The 20,573-nt window shown below is 41.6% G+C and overlaps 1 long non-coding RNA gene across 1 annotated transcript in view; it reads left to right on the top strand.

Annotated features, from left to right (window-relative positions):
* Positions 1-18,753, top strand: part of LOC125415137 (uncharacterized) — a 101,774-nt gene extending 83,021 nt beyond the window's left edge. Inside the window, exon 3 of the long non-coding RNA XR_007236533.3 lies at positions 18,646-18,753. This is a non-coding gene — a long non-coding RNA (uncharacterized LOC125415137). The remainder of the gene's footprint in view (positions 1-18,645) is intronic.
* Positions 18,754-20,573: the final 1,820 nt, after the last annotated feature.

Here is a 20,573-nt window from a genome sequence, read left to right as displayed (position 1 = left end):
ACATATTTAGGATTTAAGCTATAGCTTATATAACTATGCATATTTTATCTGTATCTATCTATCTGTCTATCTATCTATCTATCTATCTATCTATCTATCTATCTATCATCTATCTATGTAAGATGTAGCTTATATATCTATGCATATTTTTAGCTATCCATCTATCACCTATCTATCTTTCTATTTATCATCTGTCTATTCAATTAAAGAAATGATGCTAAGAGGATAGAGAGCATAATTTGAGAGAAAGAGAAAGATAGATAGAGAGAGAGAGAGAGAGAGAGAGAGAGAGAGAAGTTTCATGGAAGAATTTGAAGAGGGGAAAGGAAAAGGAAAAGGGGAAAATGATGTAATAATATTTTATTTTCAAATATTAAAAAATCTTTAATAAGGCATTTATTTCTTAGGTGCTGTTATATATGCTGAAGGATGAAAAAAAGGAAATTAAAATTTTGTTACTATTAATTTTACTCCATCAACTTGGATGGAGAATGGATAATTAGTAGCTGGAAGGGCAATATTACAGACAATGTTGATGGAAACAATTGAAAAAAGTGATTGGTCATTGAATTTATGGTCAGAGAAAGGATGATTTGTTTTCACTAATGTGCATAAGCATTATCCTGTGCTTTAAAGATCTGAATGGAAAAAAGCATAAAACAAATGCTGGCTGCTCTTTGGGGCTAGGTTTCTGTTTTCTCCTGCCCTCATCGGAACTCCAGGTTCTTGAGCCTTTAGAATCAGGGAGTTTCTAGAGTAGTCACCCAGATTCTTTTGTTGTTGTCATTATTATTGTTTTAAATCATTTTTTTCTCATTTGCAATCCAATCCCAGTTCCCACTCCCTCCCCTCCTCCTGCTCCCCACCTTCCACCCACCCCACCATGATCCACTCCTCAGAGAGGGTAAGGGTGTCAACAAAGTCTGACACATCACTCTGAGGCAGGACAAAGCCCCCCCCCCCAATATCTAAGCTGAGCAAGGTATCCCTCCAAAGAGAATGCGTTTGAAAAGGCAGTTCAAGCACTAGGGATAAATCCTGGTCCCACTGCCAGTGGCCCCACAGTCTACCCCATCCACATAACCGTCACCCACATTCAGAGGGCCTAGTTTGGTCCTCTGTAGGTTCCCCCACTCTCAGTCTGTAATCCGTGCGCTCCCATTAGCTCAGGACAGCTGTTTATGTGGGTATCCCCCTCATGGTCTTCACCCCTTTGCTCATATTATTGCTCCTCCCTCTCTTCAACTGGACTCTGGGAGCTTGGCACTGTGCTTAGCTATGGATCTCTGCATCTGTTTCCATAAGTTAGTGGGTAAAGGTTCTATGATGACAATTAAGGTAGTCATTGATCTGATTGCAGGAGAAGGCCAGTTCAAGCACCCTCTCCACTATTGCTTAAGGTCTTAGCTGGGGTCATCCTTGTGAATTCCGTGGAATTTCCCTAGTGTGAGGTTTCTCCCTAGCCCTGTAATAACTGCCTCAATCAAGATACCTCTTTTCTCACTCTCCCTCTCTGTCCTTCCCCCAACTCAGCCATCCCATTCCCACATGTTCTCCTCCATCCACCCCTCTTCCCCTTCTCTTCTGCCTCTCCTCCCACTATGCTCTCAGTTTTCTCAAGAGATCTTGTCTATTTCCCCTTCCCAGGTGAATCCATATATGTCTTCCTTAGGGTGATCCTTGTTACCTAACTTCTCTGCTTTATGTGTAATATCCACTTATGAGTGAGTACATACTGTGTTTGTCTTTCTAGGTCTATGTTACTTCACTCAGGATACTTTTTTCTAGTTCCATTCATTTGCCTGCAAATTTCACGATGTCATTTTTTTTTCTGCTGAGTAGTACTCCATTGTGTATATTTACTACATTTTCTTCATTTATCCATTCTTTGGTTGAGGGGCATCGAGGTTGTTTCCAGGTTCCGACTATTATGAATAATGTTGCTATGAACACAGTTGAGAAAATGTCCTGTGGTATGTGTGAGTCACCCAGATTCTTAGCCTTCAGAATCAGAATAAGGGCTATACCATTTAGTTCTCTCATATTCAGGCTTAGACTCTGATTTAATTCTACCACTGGCTTGCTTGGTTCTCTAAACTTTAGAAGGCAGCTAGTGGGACTTCGCAGTCTCCATACTTATGAGCATCTTTGTATAGTAAATCTATCTATCTATCTCTCTATCTCTCTATCTATTATCTATCTATCTGTCTGTCTATCTATCTATCTATCTATCTATCTATCTATCTATCTATCATCTCTCTCTATCATCTATCTATCTATCTATCTATCTATTATCTATCTATCTATCAATCATCTATCACTCTCTCTCTCTCTCTCTATCTATCATCTATCAGTCTGTTTTATTATGTATGTACATACATATGCATCTATCTACTACCTATATAGCCATCCATTTGATTCATATGTCTTCTATCATCATCATTAGCATCATCATATCATCTACCTTCTATTATCTCTCTTTCTCTGAAGAAACCTGATACAAACATTAAATAAACAAACAAAAAATACCCAAGATTATCTGGGAAGTGGCAAATCCCATCATCTTGCTAAGAAGGTAGTTCAAAATGGGAGTACTTTATGTACATACCAAAGCTATGCTTTTGGTCATAAAAAAGGAATACAGGATAGGGTGAATAAGCAGAAAATGAAATTTTATTATAGACCAACATAGCTAATGTGAACCAATTTTTAAATTTATTATTTTGAGGTAAAGTCTCAATATGTAGTTCAGACTGATGTTGAATTGATGATCCTTCTATCTCAGAATTCTGAAGGCTGGGCTGGCAAATGTGTACCAACATGCCCAGTTCTTCACATGAACCATTTTGTTCTATGATTTTTGTATCATATCTATCTAGGTAGTAAAAATTTATTTGACTGAATCTCTTATTTATGGATGCTCCATTTTCCAACTCTTGAAGGAATTTTGTTCATGATAACTGAATCATTTTTTACCCTGTCACTAATAGGCATATTGGAACTTCAAGAGACAATGATTTGGGGAGTCTCTAACCAAGATTCTTACATGGACTAATTCTGGGTCTCCAGAGCCACAACTGACATAGTAAAATATGTATTCCACATGTGTTGTCTACTATCATCTCCCAAATGACCTGTGCTCAAATCCTTAATCTTGTAGCCAACTTGTGGGAGGACCCATCCAAAGGCAATTCTTAAGTAGGAGATGTACTCAAACCAGATGGTAGGTGTGGGTTCTATAAGAATCAGAGCTTAGCCAGGCGATGGTGGTGCACGTCTTTAATCCCAGCACTCAATGGGCAGAGACAGGTGGATCTTTGTGAGTTCAAGGCCGGCTTGGTCTACAGAGCTAGTTCTCTAAAAACAAATAAAAAAATCAGAGTTTAATAAGGATGCCTTTGACTTCTATAAGAAAAAATACCAATCTACACATTGAGAGTAAAAATATTTTCTAACACTATATCTTTGCAGGGATGGAGTTAGGAAAATGACTTTTCACTGGTCACATCTGATATTTGTTTATATTCTGTAACCTGAGATCTGAGAATGATTTTTACATTTCAAGTGGTTGTTTTTGAGAACTCTAAGATATATAATAATGTAAATTTTGTAAGATAATATACATGTATATTATATTTGAGCCATGTTATACATATTCTAATCATTGATGCTTGATCTGTAAGCCCCAACTGCTTACTCTCTTATCTTTACAGAAAGGTTGTCAGCCCTTGCACTAATCAGCACTATTTGGATGACTTTATGTACTCACATTCAGGACTGTTGCATCCCAAACCATGAGAAAAAAATCAGAGTACTTATCAATAGGTGTCAATCAACAATACACAAATATCGCATGATGTCTCCTGACCTGAAAACAAAGTCGTACCCAATCATATGTTTTCTCTTCAATTTTAAAATGGGCAGCATAAGCTGGGCGGTGGTGGCGCACGCCTTTAATCCCAGCACTTGGGAGGCAGAGGCGGGCGGATCTTTGTGAGTTCGAGGCCAGCCTGGTCTACAAGAGCTAGTTCCAGGACAGGCACCAAAGCTACAGAGAAACCCTGTCTCGAAAAACCAAAAAAAAAAAAAAAAAGGCAGCATAAAGGAGAACAGAAAAACAAATAACGATTTACATAATGTTAGATGGACAAATATCTTTAAGTAGAATCAAATTTGGGATGCATTTGGGTGGGATCCATCATGTAAATATAGAGTTAGCACCATGAGGAAACAGGATAAGTGCATGCTATGGAGAAGCAGAAACCTTAAGACTGTGAGCCAGGGAATCCAAGGCAGGCAATAGACATAAAACATTGGCAATCCAAATCTCCTGGGTAAAAACAGCTATTCATACTGTGAATCAACTCTGAGTCATCATAAGTTGATCTTTATTGCAACCAACAAGACCCAAGTATTATTCAAATTTAGCAATAAAACTTGTTTCACATCATTGACAGCACATACAATATATCAATGCATTAACAAGATTTTTCCTTTTTCTCTCATGCTCTGAGCATTTTTTATTAACTTGTTGCTATTCCTATGTTGTTAAGTAGGTGGCTCTCAGCTGTGTAACATCTGAATTTCTCAGTTAAATTGGAACACGGGCCAAAGTCAGCAATGGGGACTTCTTTATGTATTTCTTTTCAAAGACTATAGTATAGTCACATACCATAATCTTTTCAAAGATTATAGTATAGTCATATACTATTATACTATTATATTATAATTATTATATTATAATATATGTTATATATTATACTATATACTGTTATAGTCATATAATATTATAGTATAGTAGAGTTTAATGAGTATTTGTTGGCTGATGCAAGAATACATTTTAAAGTGTTTTTCCCTTTTTTTTCATGTTTTTTGAAAAGTTATTTATTTTCTCTCATAAAATACATCTCAACTGCAGGATCGCCTCCATCCACTCCTCTCAATCCCTTCCCCTCACCCATCATCCTCCATTTCCCTTCAGAAAAGTACAGGGATATCAACTGACCACATCACAATAACACTCAAACTAGGCACAAACGCTGTCATATCAAGGCTGGATGAGACACCTCAGTATGAGGAAAAGGGTCTCAAGAGAAGGCAAAAGAGTCAGAGGCACCCCACTCCCACTGCTAGGAGTCCCACAAAAACCACACAGTAAACAACTATGAGGCTGTTTTTTTTTCTTTTATGTCGCAAGAAGATGTAAAGAGTTCATTCATATCAGAACATCTCCAGTAAAGAATAGTGACTTTCACCCATACATAGAGAACTCTCTATCTTCACTAGTTCTTTCCCAAGGTATAACCTATGTCTGATATTTGAAGACTTTGCTTATCCCTTTTCATCTCCTTGGTGAATTATTTTCTCCTTTGACTTTCATAAATTGTCTCTGGGAAGCAGTTTTGGACAATTGCATTTATTTATTTATTTATTTTGATTTCTAGAACTGGCATTAGAAAATTATCTCTAGATACAGTCCATCATGCCATACGATGATAACTTTTGACTTACGTATCATTCAGAGACAAAATATTTTGTTCCTAGAAATCAATATAGAAAAGCAACTGTCAATAAGCTGAGTACTTATAGCTAAGTAGTTACTCCCTGAAAGTGATTCACCTTCAAAGAACACCACTAGCAACTGTTTCAGTGTTGTGGTCCGGTAGTATTCTTGGTTAAAAATGTGTGGCGGACTGTTTTCAAAATGTTCTTCAGGCAGAGTCAATCCCTGTGCCCCTGAAAATGCACACAGATTTTTTGTGATACTTTGACTATCATTCTAGAGCATAGGAGTATTCTTCTAAGTGCCTGTAAGAATTGGCTTTGCCTATGGCAAGGAACTTTGCTACTCCCTGTGTTCAATCTCATTGTCAGCCATTTATTTAGTCAGATGGTTTTTGGGCACATCTAGTGAAAACTGAACCACAAAAATGAACAGTTGCTGTGTATAAATCCCGCACTGTTACATAATCCAGATGACGGCACAAGCGGGGAATGCTGCTGATATTCTGCTTTAATTGCAAAATTGACACTTGCAGGCAGCGAATGTGTTGGTGAGCTATCCAGTTCTACATTAAACATAGTCTTGGTAGAAATGGAAACTTTTGCGTGGGTCTAGTCCACTGCAATTTTATTGTGCTAGTTCATGCTGATGCCCAGAGGGGGTGGGGACTGAGAAGAGTCAAAGTCAATTTTCCAGAAAGTTCTTAGTTGATTTTGCCACCACTTAATACTCTGGGGTATTTAGCTATGTGCTTATTATGGCATGGGTTCATTTTCTAAGCATGAAACTGAATATATCAGCTATTGGGTCATTTATAGAACCAGTTTTCATCTTTCAAGTAAACATACCTCCAATGCCAGAGATTCCATTTAAATGGTGAAGGAAAAACAACACAAATTAGAATTCACTAAAAACTAAGAATTTAGCATGAATCTTTTACTTTTGCTTACTTATGATGCATCACGCTCCTAGCACTTCCATCGTTCTGCTACTGTATGACACCATACCAAAGAAATAACATTTTCAGTCATTAATTATGTCTGTGTTCAACTATAATTTACTTGGTACTTCTCTAATAGGCCCAGGTAATCATTGCAGTGCATCTCTGTATTCATGTTCAGGTGGCAGAAAGGGACAGCCAGATTTTCATTATTTAAAAAAAATCATTGAAAATAGATTTTTCTCTTCTATTTCAATTTTATTAAGTTTCTCCTCCCTCTAGTTCTCCCAGCTCTTCCCCAGCTTCCCCTTCTTTCTATCTGGATCTACCCCCGTTTTGTCTCTCACTAGAAAACAAACAGGCTTCTAGGGGCTAATAATAAAATAAAAGATAAAACAACAATGAACACATCGAAACTGGACAAAACAAATAGACAAAAGGAAAGAGCCCAAGAGAAGACACAAAAAAAACAAAAAACAGATCCATTTATTCACACACTGAGGAATTCCACAAAAAACACTGAACTGGAAGCTATAATATATATTTAAAGCTATGTATATATATATATAGATATAGATATAGATAGATAGATAGAGAGAGAGAGAGAGTAAAAGGAGAAAAAACTATGAATAAAATAAAAATAAAAAATATTATGACAAAATTAAAAGGAAGAGCCTCTGACAGGACATTATGAGACAGGGAACCTACAAAGATGCAATTGAGTTCATTCTTCGTTGGTCATTTTTAATTGAGAAAGTGAAGTGTTTTCTACATATCTTGAAGTTATTGTCAGATACTTTTTACTCTAAAACTTGGGTCACACAGTGACAAGAAAAACAGAAAACAAGATGAGGTTTGAATTAGATCATTAACGCCTAATCAGCTAGTAATGACCACATGATTATCCAGAATGAGCACCAAGTTTGTGGTCCAAGAAGGAAGGTGTTCTGAGTCCTGGAGTGTGAGTGACAGACTTACCAATGCTACACCCATGACACCAGCTCCCTTCTGCAACCCCATTGACTTCCTTCACCGATGTTTCTCTATCTTGTTCTTGTTCATTTGACCCACTCAATAACTTTCTCAATGGATTTTATTATGATAAGCAAGGGATAAGTTAGTGTGAGTGATTTTAAAAACATACAAAATTAAGAGTGGGAGAGAAAATGCATAAAAACAGTGATTCATTTTTTAATAATTTACTTTTTTATTTAAAAATAACCTTTTTTCATTTTACATACTAATCTGTTTCCCCTCTCTCCTCTCTTCCTGTTCCCCTCACCTTCCCCCCCACCCCACCCATTCCTCAGAGAGGGTAAGGCATGGGGAGTCAAGAAAGTCTGGTACATTAAGTTGAGGCAGAACCAAGGCCTTCCCCACTGTATCTAGACAGAGCAAGATATCTCTTCAAAGAGAATGGACTCCAAAAAGCCAGTTCATGCACTAGGGATAAATCCTGGTCCCACTGCCAGTGGCCTCACAGACTGCCCACAACTGTCACCCACATTCAGAGGGCCTAGTTCAGTACCATGCAGGTTCTCCTGCTGTCAGTCCAGAGTTAGTGAGCTCCCACTATCTCAGATTGACTGTTTCTGTGGGTTTCTGCATCATGGTCTTGACACCCTTGCTCAAATTGTTGTGCTTCCCTCTCTTCGACTAGACTCTGGGAACTCAGCCCAGTGCGTAGCTGTGGATCTCTGCATCTGCTTCCATCAGTTACTAGATGAAAGTTCATGTTTGTCTTTCTGGGTCAGTGTTACCTCACTCAGGATGTTTTTTTTCTAGATCAATGCCTGCAAATTTTAAGATGTCATATCTATCTCTATCTATCTATCTATCTATCTATCTATCTATCTATCTATCTATCTATCTGTAGGTACCCAGGTCTTTTTCCCTTTTATTCCTTGGCATTTCGCAGGGCTGTTTGACCTCTGGCCCCTGGAGATCCTGCACGAGCACTGGCTTGAGGGTAGCTTAGAAAGAACAAGGCTGTTTTTGTTATGGTAATTTCACCTGTAAACAAGGTTGCAGCTGCGGGCCCTACACGCCTCCCACGCCTGCCTCCCCCATAGCTGACCCTGCCTGAGGCTCTGGGAATGTATCAATCTATTCTACTGCTCCTGATGGGAGGGGGCCATGCCCTTTTGAACCCTCTTGCTTCCTGGTATATATACCCGACCTGAGTTAATAAACAGCGGCTTTTTTACTCTCTGGCAAGCAAGCAGGTCTCTTGTGTCTTTGTCTATGTAAACCCTTAGGACAGTCGTCCATTCTCGTGGCTCTGATTCAGGAAAGCGCACTCCTGGATTAGGCCTGGGTATCCACAGAAAAGTGCGGAAGCTAACAGATGGCGTCTCTGGGTGGGCCCTTAAAGAAGGACTGAAAAACCACGTTCTGCCGTCTGTGGATCCACCACGAGAACCCCAAAGAGGTAAGGGTCCCCCCACGATCCGGAAACTGGCCAGTTTTTATAGTGTGCAATTGTGCACGTATGATAAGGGGGGAGAATAAACTTGATTTTGAGGAAAAAGAAAAAAAAAAAAGGAAAATGGGTGCCGAAATGTCCACTTCGGAGTTAGAAGGGCAGTTAGCAGATCAGCTACTGCAGCTCGTGGAAAAGCTAGGCACCAGGATCAAAGGTGACACAGCACAAGGGACCATCAAGGTAATTTCAGAGCTCAGTCCTTGGTTCTCGTTAACAGGAAATCTTAATATTGAGGACTGGGAACAAGTTAGGGCTGATTTACGTGTTGCACAGAGAGAACGGGGAACTAAAGCCGTCCCCCTAGCGATCTATTCGCTGTGGCGTCTTATCAGAGATGCCCTCCTTAGTGAAGATATTTTAGTGAAGGAACAGTTAGAGGTTTTGAACAAAACCCTTGAGGAAATTCAGAGAGTAGAATCTGTGAGCTCTATCAGGAGTTTTGAGGATCAAGAAGTCAAAAGCATTGATAATTTAGATGAGGAAGAGGAAATATTAGAAGGCGAAATTGCACTCCTAACCAAACAGCTAGAGAAGAAGGAAGGTGGGGCCACTAGTAGAGATGCCACCATTAGGCCTCATCTGCAAAGAACATTTTCTGCCACTCCAAACCGTTGTGCTACTGCTTTCGCCCCTGTTAATCTGGAGGCAGAAACTCGGGGGTTTTCAAACAGGCCTGACAATCCCGGTAGAGATAGGGCAGTTTGTTCCGCTGAAGGAACTCTTGGCCAGCAAGTACTTAACATCAGACAGCCTGACCCCCTGACCTTTAAGATAGTCAAGCAATTGAAGGAGGCAGTCGTTGCTTATGGTGCTCACGCTTCCTTCACTGTGACATTGCTGGAGTCCTTTGTTAAGCTCAACCTTACGCCCAGCGATTGGATACAACTTTGCAAGGCCTGTCTCTCTGGGGGTGAATTCTTACTATGGAAAGGTGATTTGCGAAAGATTTGCAAGGAAACCACGGGGCTTAATGCCACCGCCAGTTTCTCCCAGCATGACCTTGATGTGTTGCTTGGAGGGAGTCAATATTCTGATCTCACAGTGCAAACCACTTACGATCCCGCAGTTTGCGCTCTGGTGGCAGCCGCAGCGATAAAGGCCTGGAAATCTCTACCAGTTGAAGGAACAGGAGAATTACTCTCAAAAATTGTACAGGGACCTACAGAGTCTTATTCTGCATTTATAAACCGCCTCTTAGAGGTGGGCAGTCGTACTCTTGGGGATATTAATTCTTACTTGCCAGCTGTAAAGCTGTTAGCCTATGAAAATGCTAACAGGTCTTGCCAGGAGGTTTTGCGCCTGCATAGAAACAAGGACCTGGATGATTTTATTCATCTGTGCAGAGGCGTAGTTCCTTCTACTATGGTGGGACAGGTGGTCACTTCTGCCCCTAGGGAGGTTGCAGCCAAAACTGGATCAAAAAGTTGCTTTCAGTGTGGAAAGCCCGGGCATATTAGAAAGGACTGCCCAGCTATTAGAGGAGTGGTTGATCCTGCTAGGAGCAGCCCTGGTGTCTGCCCCAGATGCCAGAAAGGAACGCACTGGGCAAGCAACTGCTGGTCTAAAACCGACAGTCAGGGCATTCCCCTACCTGTGTCAAAAAACGGAAAGAGGGGCCAGCCTCGGGCCCCAAAAACGCAAGCGTACGGGGCTATGAGCGTGCCAAATGCTCAGATCAGATTCATTCCTCAAAGAAGCGCCTCACTGTCTGCGAACTTGCCCGAAGCACCCCAGGAGGCACAGGATTAGTTCTCTGCACCTCTGCCCGGGCAGTGTTAACACCGCAGATGGGGGCACAAGCATTAGGGACTGAAGTGTTTGGACCTATTCCGGAGAACTCTGTGGGGTTAGTGCTGGGCCGAAGCAGTTCTGTGCTTAAGGGAATTAAAGTTTTGCCAGGCATTATAGATAGCAGTCATTCGGGAGAGATTAAAGTTATGGTGGAAGCCACCATGGGGGTCCTTGTCATCCCCCGTGGGGAGAGGATAGCCCAACTGATTCTCCTGCGCAGTTTTCTCTCTGCTAATCCTTTAAATAAACAAGTACGAGGAGGCAAAGAGCTTGACTCCGATAAATCCCCTGGGACATTCTGGGTCGCTAGCCTAAAGGACCGCCCCGCTCTCGCTTTAACCATCCATGGGAAGAAATTCACGGGCCTCCCTGACACCGGGGCTGACTTGTCTGTGGTTGCTAAGGAACATTGGCCTGCTACCTGGCCCCTTCAGCTGGCCTGCACTGTGTTACAGGGGGTCGGTGTAGCCAGCTCCCCGGAGCGCAGCACACAATATCTTGACTGGAAGGACGAAGAGGGCCACACTGGCGTTTTTAAACCTTATGTTCTAGAACACCTTCCTCTTAACCTGTGGGGAAGAGATGTGTTACAGGCTATGGGAGCGGTGCTAACCACGGAACCCGTGCGGCGCATGCTAGCTAATCAGGGCTTTGTCCCCGGCCGAGGTCTGGGAAAAAATCTCCAGGGAGACGTTCAGACCTTAGCTGACAAGAACTTGATCCAGCAATTGCCTGGACAGCGTGCAGGGCTAGGAAATTTTTCTTAGGGGCCATTGCAGAGCAGCCAGATTATATACCTATTAAATGGAAAACTGAAAAACCTGTGTGGATTGAGCAATGGCCCCTTAGTAAGGAGAAACTACTGGCTGCTCAGACCTTGGTCCAGGAACAGCTGGAGGCGGGGCGTGTAGTGCCCTCCACTTCCCCCTGGAATACACCTATTTTCGTGGTTAAAAAGAAATCGGGTAGATGGAGACTGTTGCAGGATCTTAGAGCCGTAAATGCTTGCATGGAAATAATGGGTAGCACCCAACCAGGTTTGCCACAGCCAGTGGGTATCCCTGCTGGATACCATCTGTTAGTTATTGACCTGAAGGATTGTTTTTTTACCATTCCCCTGCACCCTAAAGACTCTGATAAATTTGCTTTCAGTGTGCCTTCCACAAATCTCGTAGAGCCGTTCAAACGCTATCAGTGGAAGACTTTGCCACAAGGAATGTCATGTAGTCCGGCCATTTGTCAGGTGTTTGTAGCAAAGGTTATAGCCCCAATTAGACAGAAATATCCTCAACTGTATGTGATCCACTACATTGATGACATTCTCCTCGCTGGACAGGAACCAAAAATAGTTCTTGAGGCCTTTGCCGACCTGCAGGAGTGTCTAGCACATGCTGGGCTGGTGATTGCTGCTGATAAAGTACAACAGCAGTTCCCATATCAATATTTGGGACATCAGCTGTTGCAAACAGGAATAAAACCTCAAAAGGTCACTCTCCGCCTAGATAAATTACAAACTCTAAATGATTTTCAAAAGCTACTTGGGGACCTCAATTGGATCCGGCCTTGTTTGGGTATCCCTACTGGAACCCTAAAGCCGCTTTTTGACATCCTGCAGGGAAACTCAGACCCGACTTCCCCTCGAGAGTTAACTCCCCAGGCAAGACAGTGTATTTCACTGATTGAAGAAAGGCTTGCCTCTGCTCATGTCCAGTATATAGACTATAATCAACCTTTGTTCTTAATAATTTTTCCTTCCAAACATAGCCCTACTGGAGTTTTTTGGCAAACAGGGCCAATCCTATGGGTGCATGAACACGTGTCACCCGTAAAAATTGTTATATCTTATCCATCAGCTGTGCTGCGCATTATTCAGAAAGGATATAAACTGTGTTTGCAAACCTTTGGTATGTTGCCTGATAAAGTCATAACACCATATACCCAGTCAGAAATAACTTGGCTGCAGAATTTTGCTGAGGATTGGACCTTATTTCTATGCACCAATCCCTGTAAGCTTGATAATCATTACCCTTCTAATAAGCTAGTCACCTTTTTCAAAAATCATCCGGTGTGTTTCCCTAAAGTTATTTCCTTAAGACCTTTGGCTGGGGCTAGGAATGTATTTACTGACGGCTCCTCCACCGGGAGAGCTGTGGTGTTCTCCCCACCTGATGTTTGCACTCAGACCGTTGATACCAACTCAGCTCAGGTAACTGAATTAACCGCAGTACAACTGGCTCTGGAAAAATATGCTGACATTCCATTTAACCTCTATACTGACAGTCAGTATATTAGCAAAATTCTTGCACCTTTAGAAACTGCAGCTTATATTGCTTCTGTATCTCGAGTCCAGATTCAGCTTCTGGCTATTCAGGCATTGCTTTGGGCCAGGTCTGTTCCCATTTACGTGGGACATTTGAGGGCACATAGCGATCTTCCTGGCCCCTTGAGTGAAGGCAATGCCTTGGCTGATGAACTCACTCGCCAGGTTTATACGGTTAGTCAAGAATCTTATGAAGCTGCTAAGGAAGCTCATAATCGCTTTCATCTCAATGCTGGGTCTTTGAGATTTCATTATAAAATATCTCGGGAGCAAGCCACTGATATTGTTAAGAAGTGTCCTTTATGTGTAGAATTTTTGACTGCTCCCCATTTGGGAATTAACCCTCGTGGGCTGGCTCCCAACCATTTATGGCAGATGGATGTTACCCACGTTCCTTCTTTTGGACGTTTGCAGTATGTTCACGTAACTGTGGACACATATTCACACCTTATCTTTGCCTCAGCTCATACAGGAGAAAAATTACGGGATGTTAAAAGCCACTGTCTGCAGGCCTTTGCCTACATGGGGGTCCCTAAATCTCTCAAAACGGACAACGGACCAGCCTATACCAGTGCTGGTTTTGCTAAGTTCTGCCATGAGTTTCATATTTCTCACAAAACCGGTATACCCCATAACCCCCAGGGGCAGGCAGTCGTAGAGAGGACCCACCGAACTCTTAAGGCTTATCTGCACAAAACTAAAAGGAGGGATTACAGTTCTACCCCCAGAGAGCATCTATCGTTCATTTTATATATTTTAAACTTTCTGACCGTGGATGCTGGCTCCCGTACGGCGGCCGAGAATCACTGGCAGCCTAGCTCCCCCGGGAAGCCCTTAGTAAAGTGGAAAAATCTGGCAAACGGCACTTGGTGTGGTCCGGACCGGGTCTTAACGTGGGGCAGAGGAGCGGTTTGTATATTCCCACAGGATGCAGAGCTCCCGATCTGGGTCCCTGAACGCCTGGTGCGGACTGTGAATTCCCCTACTCAGAGACCTGAGGACGAGGCGAGGTCAAGAGTTCCTACGGACATGGCGACGGAGGCGGCGGCGGAGATGGCAGATTCCTGAAAGAGGATCCAGCGCCTGATTTTACCCTTTCCCAGCCCCCTGCCTTGATCTGCCCAGGCTGCTTGCCCCCCTGAGGGGAAAACAGCTACCTCCCCTGACCTGATTGCAACGTTGGGAGCTCGTGGCAAAAAACCTTGCCAGACAGACAGAATTACCATAACTATTCAAAGTAATCTAAATTCTCGATTGGATGCTGTAGTTGATCTTACAAACTGGGTGTAGATTTTGACCTCTGCTGGTCACAGGTCAAGATTTTGCTGCTTTTCCTCGGACCCCCGAATATAAATTACTAATTGGCTCTGATTTAGTTAGAATAGTCATGCTGGGGGTCCCATTGGCCAGTGCTGTAGGGGCTCTATCAGCACTATCTCTTCCAGGAATGCTTATATGCATGCTAGAGCGTCTTCATCTGGCCAATGGCTCTCAGGTCTGCCATGGCCTGGCCCTAGTAGGCGTTAGCCTTGGAATATCTTTCAGCATAACATTGGCTGAACGCGTTGGAGGATGGCTTTAACCAGAGACGGGCCTAGATCACTGGGCAGGCTTTTCCAATCTAAGACATGGGACACGTCTGGACCTGAGGCGTGATCCTGACGACGGATCCGGATTTGTCCTGGATCCCGGTGACACCTAAGACAGGTTTCTGCCATCATATTTATATATATTTAAAGGGAGACTTGTAGGTACCCAGGTCTTTTTCCCTTTTATTCCTTGGCATTTCGCAGGGCTGTTTGACCTCTGGCCCCTGGAGATCCTGCACGAGCACTGGCTTGAGGGTAGCTTAGAAAGAACAAGGCTGTTTTTGTTATGGTAATTTCACCTGTAAACAAGGTTGCAGCTGCGGGCCCTACACGCCTCCCACGCCTGCCTCCCCCATAGCTGACCCTGCCTGAGGCTCTGGGAATGTATCAATCTATTCTACTGCTCCTGATGGGAGGGGGCCATGCCCTTTTGAACCCTCTTGCTTCCTGGTATATATACCCGACCTGAGTTAATAAACAGCGGCTTTTTTACTCTCTGGCAAGCAAGCAGGTCTCTTGTGTCTTTGTCTACGTAAACCCTTAGGACAGTCGTCCATTCTCGTGGCCCTGATTCAGGAAAGCGCGCTCCTGGATTAGGCCTGGGTATCCACAGAAAAGTGCGGAAGCTTTTTCTTTTAAAGCTTTATCTTTAATACTGAGTAATACCTCATTGTGTAAATGTACCACATTTTCTTTATCCATTCTTTGGTTGAGGGTCATCTAGATTGTTGTTCTGGGTTCTGGGTATTATGAATAATGCTGCTATGAACATAGTTGAGCAAATGTCCTTGTGGTATGTGAGTGCATCGTTTGGGTGTGTGCCCAAGAGTGATATTGCTGGAAACTGGGATAGATTGATTTCCAGTTTTCTGAGAAAGAGCAATACTAATTTCCAACGTGGCTGTACAAAATACAGAGTGATTTTAAAAGCATGGTTTTGGAAGTCAGGCAGTTTTAATTCCTACCTCAACCTTTTTCCCTTACTATGAATGTGATTTAGATTTTGTGCTTTCAAAACTCAGTTTTGTGAATAAAATGAAGGCACCAACAATAACAATTTTCATTCCAGAAAGAGGTTTAGATGGTTAGATATGAAATATTTGTCAGTGTGCTTAACCCATGTTAAAAACCCTCAATAAATACTAGGTGTAGCAAAATAGTCTTTGGAAAAATCTTGGGAACCATTTCGATGTCACTAATTGATAAACATTTTAAAAAGTTTTGGAACTGGCTAGATGGCTCATGGGGTAAGAGCACTTGTTGACAAACTTGATGCTCTAGATTTGATCCTTGGAACACATATGATGAGGAAGAGAACTGACTTCCTCTTATCTTTGCAAATGGACTGTGGCACCCCAACAAATAAATAAATATGAAAAATAAAAAGTGTAGCTTAGAATAACAATGTCTGAGTCTTATTTATTACCTAGGATCCTTGTGATTCAAAAAAGGACACTTGTTTATAGATTTCAGACACATGGTAGACAGTAGAAAACAGTTTCTGAGCCAGGAATCAGAGACTCAAATGAAATAAGTCCATGTACTATTCCATTTAGGTCCTCATCACCTGCCATGGCTCAACATGATCTGAGAAAGGGAGAATGGCTCTGCTAACATCAATTTTTGGGCTTATGTTTATTTCATAGATAGATGTCATAAAACATTCAGAATATGTAATTGGTGCATAATTTCTAAATGAATAATGCTAGCTAACATTTTTTGTTTTCTGCTGAAAATGTTTAATCTCGATGAACATGAAGCTGATACTATAGAATTATAAAACATTAAGCCCTAGAGGATGAGGACAGATGTTGAAAGCATGCATCAGGAGCCAGTGCAAGTTAGCAATGATAAAACGATAATAAAATAATTGTTTTTTAAAGTGAAATGTGTTAGCATTTTGCGAATTTCCTTCCTTGCTTATTTCAGTAAATGCTGACATTAACCATATCAGTTGAATTTTGGGAACCTTCCGTTAAAGTAATGGGGAATCTAATGTTTAGAGACGGCGTGTAAGTTTTGCAGAGCTCAAAAATCTAGTTCAAAAAAACTTTGTATCAAGAATGTAAATCTAGAACTTGTGTTTCTAGACTCTAGTGATTTGTGTCAGACTATATATTCCTGCTTCTACTTGTGATGCTTGACTGCTTGCATCATGTTTTAATACTTACCCATTAAATGGACTGACAGAAGCAAAACCCAGCTCAAGAGCTGCTATAACAAAAGCTATTCCTTCCATTATTTCTCTAAAGCCCTGGCTCTCTCATGTGTTGCTGTAAGGAGCTCTTTTGACTTCTGAAGACATATTGATGCTTCCATTTACCTTGTATCATCCCACTTTAATTTCCAAATACGCATAACAGGTGTGCTTACTAACTATTTAATCACAAAAATGGGTCTAAAAGCAGAATAAAATACAAAGCTTTTTAATATCTCGTTCAGCTCTCAGTGGATCTTTGTGATCTCGCGGTGCTTCCACCTCTCTGATAACATTGAACCATTGTGCTGCTAATTTGTTCATCTGCAGGTTTAGGAGAGAGCTTGTTAGTAGGGCAGTGATAATTAGGATAACAAGAGCTTTGATCAGTTGTGCTTTCATAGACGCTGAACAACCAACCAGGGAAGAACTAAGCAAAGCTGTTAAGAAGTCAGTGATGCTGCTACGGAAACCACACTTGGTGTTTCCAATCTGCAAAACTAAGGAGTCACCATCACTTCTGATTGTACAAACTCCCTCTGCAGGCATTGTCCTAATCTTTTGTATCTATGTTATGTTTTCCCATGAACACTCAAAAAGCAAACATCTACTAGCAAACCTTCCTTCCACCTTTATCCTGACTCCTAATAAGATGTCTCCTTCTCCAAAGTTTCCTTCTCACTGATTCGCATTACTTCCCGTCTCATTCCCAAGTCAGAAACCTTGAAGATGCTGCCTGCTTTACTTTCATTTATTTTCTACATCTAACCAAGTTATGAAAACTAAGACCTGACAATCCTCACATCTCTTTTTTATTATCCCATGAGACTAACTTAGGTCATCCCCTCAGTCTTCATGATTGCCATTTTTATGAGAATGACTTGTTTTCCCCAAGATTGTCCAAGTTCTAGACAACAGCTTGCTGAAGAAGGGTTCATACTGCCTCTGGGTGGGTTCATTAGTGATCTCCATGGGTTTCCCATGACGTAGGAAGAATTCTCAATTTCTTAGAAAGATTCTAATATAGAGAAGATGTCATTTTTTCTTACCTCTTCACCGTCTCTTCTCTGCTTCCCCCTTGCCAAGTCAAGGCAGATGCTGAATTCTCCTAGAAGCTTCAGACCTCAATCACTTGTGATAGTTTACATATTATATTTCTGTCTGGAAATAATCTTCCATTTGCATGTATTATGATGTAGGTTTCACTCTATAAACTCTAGGAAACACTCCTTGATGTCTAAGCTAGACTTCCTTTATTGTTGCCAATTCATCATCGCCTACTACCTCACTGAAGGGTTGTGTGTTGGTCAATTAAGTTGTATCTTTGTAGCCTGGCACATGATAGTTGGATAGTTGTTCAATGGGTACTTACTGTAGAAATGACACAGAACAAGAAGGGCATTAAGGGAGTGAACGGAATTACCTCAAATAAAATATGTACTTTCCCTTCAGTTATCAAGGTATTTTAAACTTAAAACTTGGTGTGTGTGTGTGTGTGTGTGTGTGTGTGTGTGTGTGTGTGCGTGTGCATGTGCTTGGGTGTACACGTGCCAATATTTAACACAGGGTTGTGGCAATTCCTTAGGCTTAGGTAGCTAGCCCAGGCTTGTTTAGAGGCAAAATGACTTAGTGAAACTTCTGGCATTTGTAGCTTTTGGGACATTTATATCCGTTTTCTATTGATATATGATGATGTTTGTGAATTAAAACAATCCCTAGTAACTAACTCACAACTTTTGGATCAGAATTAGAGTGTACTAGATTTTGGTTTACACAGAAACACCATAATTTTGATATTGAGATGCATTCTCATCTCCTAGATATGTAAACCAAAGATCCAATGCCAAACCCATTCTGCTGGAAAAGATTGAAGGATCTAGTTGAAGGATCTTGTCATTATAGGACTGATAACTCGCTCCTGTTTGCAGGCAGGTCTACCAATCTCAATTTCTTTTATTCCTTGTTACGAAAGAACATTTCCAAGCAAGTAACATTGTGTCAAATCATCCATGTTTTCACCTCTGACTTTCTTTTCATCAGTCAGCTGGAAAAAACTGTGCTCACACAGTTGTTGAGATTGGGTCATTTTTACATTCCCCACAAAAAATCCCTGAACAGTGATATTTGGGTTAGTCTTTGAACCAGTGATGGGAAGTGTGTGCCAGAGTCTAGGAACAATAGGATCATTTTAAATTTTGCCAGCCCTTACCAAAAAAAAAAAAAAAAATGAAAACAAGCGAAAACAAAAGATCATATCAGCTCAAAAGTGGGCGGTGGGACATGTGCTTGTTTCCTTTTAACGCCAGCCTGGACAGTCTGTGCTGTCAAACTTGCTAGATACTAGATTCATTAATATAAATGGGAGATGACTCTTTGGTTTCAGGTTCAGATTTCTCAACTCTTGATCACAGCCTCTCTCTGTCTAGTCTTGTGTACTGTCCTTGATGGACACTTTATAATTTTCATCATTTCTCTCCATTTTCACGTTATCATGATTAAAAGAATCATTATCATTTACAGAACATTTTTTGGTAGCCTGCCATGGGTGTCTTAAGCAACTTCATTCCTTCAATGAGTTTTTACTAGTTATTAGTATGTTTAATTTGTCACTAAGCTCAAGACTATTTGGGTTATACGCATCCAGCACCTGTTTGTCTGATTCTTAAAAAGTCTATTTGTTTTATCTCAATATCATACCTGCATGTTTGGGGACTGTGACAAGCTTGTATTGTGATGCTTAGAGATCCCTCTCACTTCTGGTCTTCTCTTTCCAGCATCAGGCAGTGACTAAAGACATGCCCTGCCTTCCTTATGAGAAACAGAGTCCTGGCGACTGAGCAACACATTCCACGTCTATTTCCTCTGGCATTATGAGCTAATTGTGAACTAAGTGACCAAATCATCCTAATAAAAGTGACTTCTAAACGGCAAATCATAAACTTGCGTGAATCAGGATCATGTGTCCTCTGAGCCCCCTTTCCTTTCTCTTCTAATTGAGTTTCAGTCTAGCATTCTCTGCCGAAAGGAACAATGGGATGCTCTGTTTTGAGACTTAGTCAGACCCAGCTGCTATGAAAATAATATGTTTGAGAAAATGGACTTGACATTTGATGGCCTTATGACTCTTCTGACAGGATATAATCAACTCATTAGGGAGAAACAGAAGGCCTTGTTGTGCAGCCACGCTATTCCGAGCATGACAGAATTCCTTCTCAGCCAGTGGGTGAGCATTCAGGGCAAACTGGGAACTTCATCTTCTGTGGCCAGCAGGCCACTCTCTCTTCCTCCGGCCACCGCCCTTGATCTGTTGAAAGGAAACGCTACTTTCCTAAGCCCACAGTTTCTTTGTCCCTTTTCCGCTCACACCACAGAAAGACCACTTTATGAAAAGAACTCAGGTTTTCAAGGACTCTCTCAGTCTTCCGTCTGCTCAGACACAGCTGGCGCAGCTCTCCTGGGAGGGTGATTGGAAGCAGGAAGTAGCAATCGGGATTCCTGACTCCAGTTCCCAGGCCCATCCCGAGTTTTCTGTGGGACTCACAAGGGCTTATGGCAGACTTTTTGCTTAGTCTCCCATTATAAAACATCAGACTCTGCTGCTCACTGCTCTGGCCTGAGTTATCTCCCCAGCAGGAATATGAAGGGAAGCAGGGCCAGATTTTCACATGAGAAGAGTAGTCACTTTAAGGTATTGGAAGCATCTATCAGAACACACATAGAAGCTTACTAGCATTAAGCATTGGCCTGT

The sequence above is a fragment of the Myodes glareolus genome, chromosome 19 (assembly GCF_982192425.1).
Source record: "Myodes glareolus chromosome 19, mMyoGla1.1, whole genome shotgun sequence".
NCBI lineage: Eukaryota > Metazoa > Chordata > Mammalia > Rodentia > Cricetidae > Myodes > Myodes glareolus.
This window is presented reverse-complemented; position numbering and strand designations above follow the sequence as displayed.